Raw genomic sequence first — 12,625 nt, 5'->3', positions numbered from 1 at the left:
GTGTTGCTTCCACTTCTCTGGTCATCTCTACGTGCACAGAGAACAGGAAATGCAGGTTTTACTGAAAATCCCCAGCAATGCAACAGTTTTGGGTGTAAGAGAGGAGGAAGAAGGTTGGGATGGCAGCTAGCTCCACCAGATCCTAGGACACAGCAGCGATGGCCGAGCTATGCTCTGCCCATCAAGCCTCAGGCTCCAGCAGGAACTCTTCCCTTCCAACGTGGCTAAAATCATAGCTCTGTCTTGAGACAGAACTTTCATCACAATGAGGTGACTCAGTCACTGGGGGCAGAACTTTCCCAGGAGGCTCTTGGCTGCTGAGACGTTTGTTGAGTTGGTTTTGTTTGTTTTAATTCTGTAAAGAATAGAATTTCTGTCTATGCAACCCGCCCAGGCCCTGTTCTCTTTCAACACACTCAAGCTCCTCATAACTCTAGGGTGAGATACAACAGAAGGTTTTACTGCTAGAAATATCCCCAGTATTTCCCAGCCGGAGGCCCCTGTGCTCCTGTCTGTTCCCCGCTCCGCCTACGTATCCCAGCCATGTTTAGGTTGTGGGCTATACTGGCTGCATTCTTCCTAGGAGCAATTTCACTAGGACAAGAGTCCCCTGGGATGCTGTAAACCCTCTGACCCGGCAGCCTGTGGCTGTGACTCCAGGTGCATGAAAGTTCCTCTGTCGTTTAGATTATAGCTGACATTTTCTTGCCCAATGTGAGTATAAGGTGCTCCAATGATCTGTCTCCGGGTGAGGGAGAGGTTTCATGATGATTTATTGCTGGCTTAACCTGGCGGGAATCCTCTTCCCCATTAGGCACAGAAGCAACCAGCTTTGACTCCTCTTGATCAGAACTTCCGTGTCCATGTACTCCTGACTCCAGTCCTAACACTGCCATGGATGGAAAGTTGGCCAGTAGCCAGGCAGAAAGTATAGGTGGGGTGGCCAGACCAAAAGAACCTTGGGAAGAGGAAGGCAGAGATGCAGTCACCATCCAGACACAGAGGAAACAAGATGAGAACCTTCCTGAGAAAAGGTACCAAGCCACGTGACTAAACATAGACAAGAATTATGAGTTAGTTTAAATTGTAAGAGCTAGTTAATAATAAGCCTGAGCTAATAGGCCAAACAGTTTATAATTAATATAAGCCTCTGTGAATTCCTTTGGGACTGAACAGCTGCAGAACTGGGCAGGACAGAAACTCACCTGTGCAACCTCCTCCCCAACTGCTTAGGGGCACCTACACACCAGGATGGAAGTGGTGACAGGAAGGTACAGTACACAGACTGACCTGGGGACCTAAAGAGAAGCAGAGCATGGCGCATGCACAAATAACTGATAGTGTCCAACCAGACTCCTGGCTTATTCTGAGGACTGGGCTCCCATCATTGCAAGCAGAATGATGGGTCCACTTCTTGCTGCAGCCCTTTAACAGACCGTGAGGGTGGGGCTGGCTGATGTGCTATGCTGTTTAGAAGCAGGTTGTGGTCTGAAGTTACAGAGCCAATCAGTGGGAAAGGCATGACAGAGGGGATTGCTGTTGTTGCTCCCAGCGTCAAAAAAGCCAAGACCTTCCTCCCTCAGGAGCCTAATGTATCCCAGAGCCTGACCAACCTGTGCGGAACCCATCCTCTGGCTGCCAGGGAATCTGAGAACAGATACAAGCTGTACTCCTGGTACTTAGAGCCTTGGCTCATGCTTCTCAGCCCAGCTTTTCCTTCTCTCTCTCACCACAAATGATGCCTTCAGGGGTCAGACTCCTTGGAGTCACGCCCGAGACTGGGCAGACTCTGGCAGAAGATCAGAGTCCTGACTCGGGCAGGGTGTGGGCCTCAGCAAGCCAGAGGGTCCCCCGCCACGGCAAGGAAGAGAAGGGGCATCCCCAGCGCTGTCTTCTGTAAAGCTAGGGCCAAGGCCAGCAGAATGTCCCTTGTCACATGTCTGTGGTCTGGATCCGCGGTCCGCCAGCAGTGTGCACACACGTGAACTCTGCTGCTTCCCCGTTATCGCCTTGGGTGCCACTTCTGGCGCCTCACAGGAGTTCCTAAAACCTTGTGTTCTTGGTTGCTGAGCCAGACAGTCCTCAGTTCTGAGGTCCAGAAGCAGCTGTGTCCTTTTAAGAAAACAAAAATCCAAAAAACCCAATTCAAATCAAGAGGAAAAAAAAGTTCCTTAAGAAAAAGATAGCCCACTGAAACATTTAAACATGAGCCTGCTATATAAATGAGATCGTTCCTTCCTAAAAATAGAACAAATTAGACTTACGGGTGTTTTGTTTCCCCTTCACGCCTTAAAAGCCATTTAAATCCAACCTAAGCTCTCCAAGGCCGGCAGAGTGAACACATACTTTTCAAGCCCTCCCTGCTGATGGACTGGTGTTTTCTTTACACCACGACTGGGTAGGAGAGCTGCGTGCACAGGCATCTCTTGTGCTGCAAAGGTTATCCAGTTATCCAACTTCCAGCAAGGGTCCTGGGGAGGGTTTCCAGCAAGTGGGATATGGGGAAGGCATAGAGGCCTGTCTTTAAGAGAGGCTTGGGGAGTTTCCTTCAAAACCACTCTGTCGGGTGTCTCCATCTCCCAGCAGCCAAGACAGAGTTCTTGTCCCACACCTGCTTCCTCTAGTCTCCCATCTGGTTCTTTAACGCCTTGAAACTCTGACATGAGACTCTTGGTGGCCTTTGAGAGGGAGGCAGGCTAAAGTGACCATATGGAAACATGCGTGTACAGCTGAGAACACTGATTGAGAGAAGACTGGGCACTGGGTCCTCCTAGAGTCAGGGAATTTACTTCCCTAAATGCAGCACGGATAAAGTCTGCTAGGAACATCTAGGATTCATGGCGCACTGAGTTTTGATGGCTATGCCGTTGGACGTGTTTGCTGTCGTCCACTTTTCTGTGAACCTCACGTTTAGTTTATGATCCATATGGAGGCTTAATTCACAGTTGAAGAAGCTGTGATATAGGATGAGGCATGCCTTATTGGGACTTGAACCTCTGGAATTGAGTCAGATTACTTTAACTGTCTGCTGTCTCTGTTCTGAAAGTGAATCCGTTCAAGCAGGGTAGCAGGATGGGAGAGGCAGAGCAGCAGCTTGGCAGAGAGGGGTTGAACTCTGGGGATCGTAGGAACAACAGGACTGGGCCTGAGCAGGGACCAGGGGGACAGAAAAGCCGGGAACACTTCATTAGAGGCTGAAGATTAGGGGTGTGGACTGTTGTCACTCAACTGAGGCCCTCAGAGGTAAAGGTGGTGAGCATTTAAAGAGGAAGTGGCTGTGTAGACCCGAGGAGTCTTCAACACAGAGGTAACAGTGTTAGCAACTTCTGAAACTAATGGAGCCCAAGCAGATCTCTCCTATCCGAGGCAGTGTCTTGTGCCAAATTCAGGAATCTCCAGTTGTGAAGTCTCTTTGGGATGCAGGAAAGACTCCACCAGCGTCAGGAGGACAACAGCCTAGGTGGGGGAATTTTATGGGCTATTCTTCCAAACAGGAAGAGGAAGTGGGACTCTTGCTATCTCCTCTCAACGGGAAGGAAGAGCCAGAGAAGAATGGGTCAGAAAGACCCACCCTGGCTTTTCAGCCTAAGTCCTAGGATGTGTGCAGTCGGCGTGCAGAGGAGTCAGTGGGGGAAAGCTGTAGAGTAGTTGGGTTGGTTCCACACCCCCCAACACACACCATGTTTAGGGAGTTAAATTCTGGGTTGCAGCTGCCTGGCATGGAGCCTTTGGCCTTTCTGTAGTGGAACCACCCAGAGCCTAGAGACCAAGAGGTTGGAACAGAGAGAAGGGCCGAGTTAGAACTTCCTCAGTATGGAAGGGATCAGGAGAACCAGAGACCTGCCCCAGTGAGGCAGAAGGTGATCCCGCCAGGAAGGCATCCATCAGAGGGCACGCTCACTGTGGTCAGGTAGAAATCACGTAGGAACAAGGAACAGGGTGAGTCCAAAAGGATTGGGCGAACCTCAAGCCATGCCTTGTTGGTGGCCTCTGGAGCCCCTCAGCTTCCTTCTGCTCAGGTCAGGGAAGCAGAGGCTGCTGGGGGATGGGGGCCAGAACTTGGCTTATGACCTGTAGGAAATGCTGCTTATCACAGAGGGTACAGGTAATTTCCTCCTGGTAGTGCTAACTCATGAATCACTTCTAAGAGAAGCACTGTCTGCCTGCACACCTTCCCGCTTTCCTTCTTTCTCCCTGGCACCCTGCATTCCACACAGAGTTCTGGTGCTGCAGCCTGAGTGGTCCTGGTATCTCTGCACACAGATAGGATGATCCTGCTATACTTCTTGCTTTTACAGCTCTCCCCTCAGTTTCCAGCAGGGCTTCCCCACGGAGGGTGTGGCTAGAGCCCTGCTTTAGGAACGGAAGGTGGCTGAATGTGAATCTGAACCTTGCCAGTCACCAGGCAAAGCGTGGGGGCAAGGCTGTGCTTGTCTGGTCTTAGCAGTCATGCAGCCTGTAGCTCCTGCCTACCCATTTAGGGTGTTAAGATTTCAGACGCCACCTCACAAGTCAGGACAGGCCAATGAATATCCGTCTAACTGTGCAAAGATGCACTGCATTTGCTTATGCTACCTTTGTTTAATTATGTAATAAAGGTGTGTTGCTTTTAGTTATTGCCTTGTTTAACTATATAAGGATGTGTTGCTGTGTCACCTTGCCTGCCTAAGGCATCTGACTGGTCTAATAAAAAGCTGAATGGCCAATAGGTAGGCAGTAGAGGGATAGGAAGGGCTGGCAGGCAGAAAGAAAAGGGGAGCCAGACAGCTGGTGGCCAGGGAGCAGCCAGGAGCCAGGCAAGCAGGCAGGGGCCAGCCAGACACAGAGGAAGCAAAAAGTAGGACATACAGAATAAAAGAAAGGTTAAAAAAAAAACCCTGATGCAAAACATAAATGAAGAGAAACAGGTTACTTAAGTTATAAGAGCTAGTGGGACAAGCATAAGATAAGGTGAGCATTCATAACTGGTAATAAGTCTCCGTGTCATGATTTGGGGGCTGTCATCTGAGAAAGCCTGCTGCACAACTGAGACAGACGCTCAGAGGGGTCATCTTCCCTAGAACAGAAAGAGGGGAGGACAAGCTGAACACGTTGTCCCAAAGGTCTGTCTTGGGACTTTTATCTAGTAGCAGAGTCTGCCTGGGGAGTGGTGACATTTAACAGGCAGGTCCTGGAGAGAGCTTACAGTGATGTCTAGGACATGGTAGAACACAAAATAATACTTGTTATGGGCGTGACTTGCATTATTATGGGAGGACTGGAGGAGTAAATGAGTTTGACCTGAGTGTGTTCTTGCCCCTGAAGGGGTCTCCAGAATGCTGACCAGCACCAGGGCGCCCTCATCAGCTCTGCTGCCAACACCCTGTGAGCGAATCTCTCTCCTCTACCATCTGTGATCCCCAAAACCCAGCGGGAAAGTGAGCATCCCTCAGTGTATTTGCTGAGTTAATCGGAAGGGTGTGCAGTTTGGGAAGTGCACCTATCACACGGAAGAGGAGCGCCACAGGACACACCCCCACTGGAAAGTGGCACCTGTCCCGTTGACTCAGCTTGGACATCTAGACCTCTAAAGAAGAAGGGAAAGCTATCCTGAAAAAAATTACCAAGCAAAGAAAAATGACCTAATGTACCAATATTCTCTGCAGGGAAAAATCTCACTACTTAAATACCTGTATTTCTTTATTTCTCAGAAAAGTTGTAGTCCCAACTCAGTTAAAAATCAAAGCTGGCTTTGGAGTTGAAGCATGGCTCTCTCCTTCTCAAAATCCAAACATGTTGTGAGAAGAAAAATTCAGAGTTTTTGTCTTATATCAAAAGAGCCACCTGATGTAGGACAGAAGAAACCCAGAAATCTAGGGACTATTGTTGTCAAAACTCCCCAAAATTCTATTTCTCCCCTTACTTATTTTTGACTCTTCAGTACCTTTCTTTGACTAAATAATATTAATAATATTTAAGTTTTCCACAGTAAACAAAAAATTTTCCTAACAGCAACCTCTGAAGTCTCTAGAAGATGGGGGCCCACAGTATCTATTCTACCTGGTTCATAATGATGCCATGATGCTGATAGACATCACTCATAGACCCTAGGCTGGGAATATAGCCTAGAAAATAAAAGTCTGGATCATTACTCATACATATGTGTACAAGGCAGCATTATTTTTCATCACCAAGAGGTAGAAGCAAATTAAGTATGTAATGATAGACTAATAGGTAAAATAAATCGATGTTAGACAGATGCGACATATAGTCAGTAGAATATCATTACATTTTAATGTATTTATCTTATTTGTAATTATTTGTAAGTAAGTGTATATCTAGGTGTCTGCATGTATGACTCTGCCTATGCCTCTGAACAATAACTTTCTGGGGTCCATACCACTGGCATCCCCTGCAAGCCACAGGGACAAACCACTGTGGAGACGACCAACCAAGCTCTTGAGCAGCTGGCGGCCAGGACTATCTTGCCAGAGGCTGGGAGAGATCCTCATCTGACCTTTACAGAAGTCCTTTTCCATATGAACCTTCTCAGTTTTGATGACAAGGGTTTTAGCCTGACCTATAAGCACTGGGCATCTCTGTCAAGGAACACACCCCTGCTCCTGGTGAAATAGAGAGATCTCTCTCTCTCTAATGGCAGCTGTCAGCCCCCTGCTACCCTGTGGGTCAGGGTATGCTTGTGGTTTTCCTCAAACTGCTACAACGCCAATATGGGTCCCAGGAAGAGATGTATGCCCAGCCATGGATCAGCCTGCTTTCACCAAGGAGGCAATAACCCAGGATGGGTAATGTATATACTTCCTTTTCCTTCTTTCATCCCCCCCCCCCCCCGCCCCAGTCCCAAACAAGTAGATTTATTAAGGGCAGAGTTTATGGCCTTTGACTCTTCATTGTTTGAACAAGTTTGGCATACTATAAAAAGGCTAATGATCCCTCTAGGGTGCGTACATATACATTAATTGGTAGGGTGGTATTGTTAATTTGTATTCTCTTTAAAAGTCTCCTGCAGCAGATCTGACAGCAGCTGGCAGCAACTAAGGCAGCTCTTCAGGTGCTAAAGGCTCTTAGGCACCCTTCTTGCAGTCCTCTGCAGGAGATTATGCATGCCTGGTTATCTGAAACTCAAAAGGCTACTGCCTAGTCCCCCCCCCTCCACCACCATGGCAGCTCTCCAGCAATGAATGCTCTCCAAGTACTGGTAGTCAATGACAGGTAAGAGCTTGTTTGACAGGCCAATCTAAGATAGGCAAGAGTCCACTGGCTGAGCCCTCCTGAGGTGGGGGAAACAAAGCCTGAGCAAAGAACTCTGGCTCCTGCAGAGAGCCCATGTAATAAATAAAATAGGGTGGCTGTGTAGGAAGTTAAGGCCTGCCAGGCCAGGAGGCCAGCCAGCCTGGAGTCTGCCTGGAACTGTCAGAGGTCCTGATCGTGCCTAGCCAATGAGGGGTGACCATGCAATGCTGCCTGAGGGCCTAACAACAGGCACTGTCAGGGCTCCTGATCGTACCTAGCCAAAGAGGGGCAACGAAGTAATGTCAACAGATTGTGATGGCCGAGTGCTGGAAGGGTATATAAAGTTCTGCCTGTGGTTAAATAAATAACTCTGCTGATTCCCTATCCCCCACCCCCACCCCGCCTCCTCCCAGGGAGCCATTAGGACCCAGCAACAGGGCTGATAGAGTCAAAGGAGTCTTAGGGGACCTTCTCATCAGAATGTCAGCTGTCGGATTTCTGATGTGCTCTAGGCACTTTGGGGTCATCCAGTCTCTGCCTAGAGCTCCCGCCTATCCTGGGGCGGGATTTGAGGTTCCTTGCTCTCCCCTCTTGCCTCAGCAACTTTTTCTTCCCCATCAGTCTTTGTAAAGAAAACCTGGGGTGGATAAAAGCTTGCCTGAGACTCTGAGGATGAAGTAACCATGCTTGCCCCTTTTAGAACAAGAAGTGATCCTTACGTTTCCATATTACAGGATGGAGATGGCCTATATAGAGACCAGAAAGAGGGATGACAGGTTCTAAGTCCAGGGGTCAAACCCTCTGGGAATCCTGGAAAGAAGAAGCTACAGGACATCAGGACAGGTTCCTGGGCGGTTGAACCAAAAATGCGCTTAGGTAGAGGAAGCTGGAAGACCTGCAGCCGATGTTGAACCCCTGCTTCAGGCCAGTGATGCCGCAGTTCTTTCTGCAGGTCTCAGTCTAGCGTGCAGGTATAGTCAATGGATAGTCCTTACTAAGCAGCCAGCACTGTCCAGAAACAGTGCCTCAGGACTGTTTCATTATTTCAATTTTTAATGATGACTTTTGTCGATTCTCAAAGTAATATACCTTCAATGTGCAAAAAGGAACACTTCTCAGGAACACCATATAAAAAAGGACAGTGATCCCTTAAGCTTACAGAGCTGGGAACTTCAACAGATTCCTGATGCCTTCAGATGTTCTTAGCATTGCTCACAATGTATACATAAGAATATAACCAAGACAAATTCAACAAAATAGTTGTGTGGCCTGGTTTTTCTATCTGCACACATCCTGGAATTCTGTATAAGCAAACATCTCCAGGTTCTTAAAGGAGCATGGGTGATTTACTACACTGAATAGTTGCTCCACCAGTAGACACTAGGACTCTTTCCTTTGGGGCAACTATGTGTAGCCTTGTTGTTGGGGGCTGTGAACCCCCAGACCCTGAATTTCTTGTAAACAACTTGTTATGCTTGCAGCTGCTCTGAGCAAAGCAACTTGTTTTCCTGTGTTTGCAGCTGCTCTGAGCACGAGACCCTCAGGAGTCCCTGATGGCAGGAGAGTGGTTTCTGGTGGGTTTGGCTGGGGCATGGCTTTCAATTAAGGATCCCTATATAAGCTACCCCTGGAAACAATAAAGGGGGCATTCTTGTTTTAAGGATGACCCATGTCCTCGTGTCTGTCTCTGTCTCTCTGTATCTGCAGGCGCAGCACCACAGGCATAGGACCATAGAACACATAGTACAGGCGCTACGGGACCATAGTACACACAGTAGTGAGTACACCTCACCTTGTTAGGGCACCTTCGACCCTCCTGTGACCATTTCTGTAGGAGGGAGTGCTAGACAGGTTGCTAGGCCGAAGTGTATGGTCATTTCACACTTCTGTACATATTGTTGACCCAGATAGGGCCACAGGCACCTGCACTTCAATATACGTGCTCGCCCACCCATCCTCCCCAACCATATTATTTATAATTTAAACATAAATCATTCAAACAAAAAAGAGCAAACCTAAGCACAGATCATGGATAAAGGTAGTCCATAGGAGACAGAGGGAATCCAGGCCTGTGATGGCTGCAGTCTTCTCTGTAGGGGACAGGCTCCCCCAGTAGGTTCTCTGTTTTGTTCTGCTGTTGCTTTTGGTTCTTGTGGCTGGGTCTGGCCTCCAACTTGTAGGATCCTTCTGTCTCAGCCTCCTAAGTGCTGCTATTACAGGCATGCACCACCACCAGGCCAGGCTTCTTGAAGCTTCTTACCTGGCTTTTGTCACGTGTAGCGCAAATGCATCTATTCCACCACTCACAGGCTGCAGAGCTTGTGGAGAACACACGGTATTTGGAAGCTTTAGCTTCCTCCACCGAGGAGTCCGGTCATACACAGGAGCTCACTAGGTGGCTGTCATCACTAAGGGCGCATGTGCACAGGGCAGTGGCTGTCCACCTGGGCTGCACAGCAATCACCTAGGGACCTTTTCCTCTCTTGATGTCCAAGCCACATCTCAAGCTCCTTAAGTCAGAAATTCTAGAGGACTGAAATTGTAGGGGCCTGAGGAATCGAGGGGATCTATGTTCTAGATCTACGTCTGGGTGACTGAAAGATGGCGCCACAATCTCAGGTGTTGGCAGTGCTGTGGCTTAAATGAGCAGTGGTAGCTAGTGAAGGGCTGGGGTGCAGCTGAGGGTGAAGCAAACAGGCTGGGGTGTGCTGCCGTACCCCACAGAAGAGTGATACAGTGGGGTTGGTTCTGAGTCTCTTCAGGATTCCCTGAGAGCCCCTGAACACTTGGCCGCAGCAGGAAGCTACTGGACAAGCGAAACCACTCCGCTGGCTCTGAGAAGGCACCTCACATTGACTGCTGCCTGCAGGTCCACCTTTTCTGAAGAAGGGAGTAAGTTCTAAAACTGAAACTGGGCCCGTCTGCAGTCTTAGTACTTTTGCCATTTCCGAAGAGCCATTTGAGCAGGGAGCACATTTTTTTTTTTCTGTAGCAAACACCATCCCAGATAGCAAATTCAACTGATTTTGAAAGACTGACAGTGGAAAATCTAAAAGGCCACAGCCTCTGGAAGCAGTGTAATGAATTCACCTGGAACCTGTGTTCTCTGCAGGGAAGTGGCGTTCAGAACCGCCATCTTGGATAAGGGCAGCTTATGAAATGCATGCATTCCCAGTGACCTCATGGAATACACATAACGGAAAGTCTGAATGCTTTCTGGGTGAAGAGAGAAAGTGGGGTGTGGGGAGGGAAGAAGAGCTGGGGGGACGTGTGTGTGGGGGAACAACCAGACACTTCGGAAGGTCATTTCTTTTTTGAATGAGGGCAAATAAAAAAGGAAGCATCTAAATCTGACGTTCAAACAACCTTTCCAGTTTGATCCTGTCTTTTTAAAAAAACTACATTTCTAAGTGGCCCAGATCTGCGAGCGAGCCGTGGACACTCCGTTCCTCCCTTTGCTTCTACTGGGCTTGAAAGGCAGGTGAACTCTTTATCCATCTGCCCACACTTTATGCAGAGATTTCTATGGGCGCTCCTTTTCAAATTAATTTTTTTTTTATTGTTGTTGCTTTTGTCCTTTCATCTTTCATTTGGGAATCCCAATCCTGGAACAGCACATATCTGGAAGACTTAAGAAGTTCTGAACCAAGTGTAAGGGGGGAAAACGCCCAAATCGAGTCTAGCTAGATCACTGTCAAGATGACCGCAGGATGAGGAACATGCACTTTCCTCTGCAAACCCCGAGGTAAACACCAAGTTCAAAATGCGGAATGCATATAGTTTTAAACACACGTGAAATGAAGTCTTCAGTACGATGTCTCTCCAACCTGGGTGTCAGCATCCCCAGGGCCACTTCTTACACAGTTGGCAGGGCTGGATCTACTTCATTTGGGAATTCCAGGAAGGGCTGAAGATCTGCTGCCTTCTTCACCAGTGTTCAGGAGACAACGATGCTGCTGGCTCCGGGCAACTGCTCTGAGGGCCACTGCCTTGCAACATGTCGTGTATCTTCATCTACCGATCGCTGCCTTTCAAGGCAGGGGCCCTCACTAAACTGGATGCCATCCATTTGGCTAGTCTAGCTAGCCAGTGAGCTCTCTAGATGGACTTATCTGGGTCTTTTCCCCATGCTGGGGTTGTAGGCCTGGTTAGCCATTCCCAGCTTTTTTTCCCCTTCTGTATGTGGTTGCTGGGGATTCAAACTCAGGTCCTCAATCTTGCAGAACACATGTTTTCACCCACCATGCCACCTCTTAGCTACAGATGCTGGGGAAGAGATAAGGGGGCCGGGGATCAGGGGGAACCGCTGGGCATTTATTGTGCAAGATGACCTCAGGTGTTGGGACTGGTTAGGGTGCTTCGGTGTCTGAAGGAATCCTTTAAGGAGAATCTGCCCGAGCCTATGAGATGAGGAGAGGAGAGTCAGAGGCTAGCCCTCCCAGACCAGGACTCAACAGCCATTCTGTGATGTGTCTGTCCTCTCCAAGTGTCCAAAACAGGCCAGGCAGCATCAGCCTAGCTACTGTGCGTTAAGGGTCACCACCATGCCACGTTCCTAGGAGGGTCCAGTCCCTCCCCATCCCCAGGGTACTTGTATGCGATCAATGACCAGACCAGAGTCCTGTCGTGCCTATCCCTGTGGGCCATCGTAGCTTCGTTTTATTACCTCGGTGTGGACTGCATTCTCCAAGGCCCTCTTGCTCTTGCAAAGAGGAGGCAGACCATGGTGGTAGAGTGTTCACAGCAGTCATGGAGGGGTTGGCTGAGAGCTTCCTTGGTTCCTCATCAGGTCCCAATGCTTTCTATCCCTATTTTAATAGCTATGAGGGACAACAGGTTATATGTGCCAACACACGAAAGGATCATAGAAGCTTCCTTCCCAGTCCTTTCCTCTTCAGTGCCAAGTCCCCCCCCCCCCCACCCAGGGTCCCAGAAGAAGGGCACGCCCCTCTGCTCTGCAGAGTCTATCTCGAAGGAGCAGGCCCCTGCTAGTCTCCCAAGAAGAGCAGAGTTGGGGCTGTATGCTACTCACCAATCCTTCCCCAGTGGAGTACTAGAGCCCGGTCCCTCCTAACCTTCCTGCCCCGCTCCTTGTGATCAGGACTGGCTGAGAAAATGCAGCGAGTTTGGCCCTATGTCTGCCCTGAACAGAGGCAGAGCTGCCTGTGACCCATGCCTCCTCGCTGGAACTGTCTCAAAGGTCCTCTTGCAATTTGAAAGGGGAGGCAGGTTCTGCAGTAGCCATGGCAGGCAGGTGAAAGCAGACCTGGTTCTGGGACTGCTCCAGGTAGTCTTCCTCGCTGCTGCTCAGGCCTCTTCAGACATGACGCTGAGAAAGTGGCTCTAAGAGAACTACCACATGCACACATGCTAAGAGAACTACCACATGCAC

This window comes from Microtus ochrogaster, chromosome 22 (genome assembly GCF_000317375.1).
Source record: "Microtus ochrogaster isolate Prairie Vole_2 chromosome 22, MicOch1.0, whole genome shotgun sequence".
NCBI lineage: Eukaryota > Metazoa > Chordata > Mammalia > Rodentia > Cricetidae > Microtus > Microtus ochrogaster.
The sequence above is the reverse complement of the archived record's forward strand: the minus strand, read 5'-3'. Positions refer to the sequence as shown.